Genomic DNA, 1,387 nt, shown 5'->3' with positions numbered 1-1,387 from the left:
CGCGGGGCCTCGGGCGGGGCTCGTGGGTGTGACTCTGAGGGGGAGAGTGGAGTGGGACCCGCGGCCGGCTCTGCCCGCGGGGGCTGGGTGGGCTTCGATCCGGAGGGAGCCCGGTTGCGTGGGGCAGGGCCTCCTCGAGCGGGCGCGCGCTGGTGTGTGTGTGTGTGTACACGTACACGTGTGTGTACACGTACACTTGCCCGAGCGCCCGGCCAGCTGTGTTTTGCCTGCCTGCTACTCTGAGGTGTTGCGGCGTGTTGTGTGAAAAGTGACTGGAGAGCTGCTACGTGGGGCTGCTTCTGTATATGTCTGTTTTTAATGAGGTTGCATCCGTGTTGGCGATTGTAAGTGACCAGGGAAAAGATAAAGTGCAATTTGTGATGGAATATTGTGATATGCTGCCCGAGGGGCATGACTTACGGGGCATGGGAGGTGGGTTTTCGAAGTCTGATTAAATGGAACTGTGCATGTATTTGTAACCTATTATTATTTGAGTAGATTTTGTGACTGACAAGTTCTGTATGACCACATCTAGTTGGGTGGATTTAGGAGATGTGATGATGTGGACAGTGGCTGTTAAGCCTGCCTCTAAAACAGTAGTTGAGCAAGTAAAATAGAGGTAAAAATACTGGAAAGGAAGAGGTAAGATTTTCATAATTCCCAGATGGTAAGACGATTCATTGCTGGGAACCAACACATAAGCTTAAGCCAAGTGCTGAAATAGTGTTCCAAGGTAGCACGCAGGTATAATGTTTGGGTAAACGTTACCCAGCCATAACTAGTGCTTTCTACACTGCTACTTCCTGCTTCTGGATGACATCACTGGCAACTTCATCAGGCATTCAAAGATAATAAAAGTATCTGGAACACTTTTAATCATTAGGCCAGTCTCACTTTCACAGTTAAAACAGTTATTTTCAGTCTCACTTTCACAGTTAAAACAGTTATTTTGTAATATATTCATTGTAGCACTCAATTGAGACTTTGGAAAAATATTAGCCTCTGCCTAGAAGTCTACAGAGTGGAAATATCTTTTTTTCTATTTGCATACCTGGGTTTTGCCTAATAATTAACATGTATTCATTATTTGCCGTAATTAGCTGTATTTATTAAGTAATGTGATACAGGTAAGTCAGTAAAGAGAGGAAGCAGTGAAATTAAATAGAAAATGGAGATATTCTCAAGCATCTAGGAACATGTCATATAGAGTTAGCATTTCATGTCAATTGAGGAAATACCAATTACATTTCCATAAATATGTAGTATTGCTAACATACAGAGAAAACAACTTCACAAGGCAAAACATGAGTAACTATACTAAATTAAAAAAAAAAAAGGAAGATAATTTCAACCAATTAGGAAATAAAAATTCAAGAGAAAAAGAGGA

Source organism: Condylura cristata, unplaced genomic scaffold (assembly GCF_000260355.1).
Source record: "Condylura cristata isolate star-nosed mole 26May11 unplaced genomic scaffold, ConCri1.0 scaffold00028, whole genome shotgun sequence".
In the NCBI taxonomy this organism is placed as follows: domain Eukaryota; kingdom Metazoa; phylum Chordata; class Mammalia; order Eulipotyphla; family Talpidae; genus Condylura; species Condylura cristata.
This window is presented reverse-complemented; position numbering follows the sequence as displayed.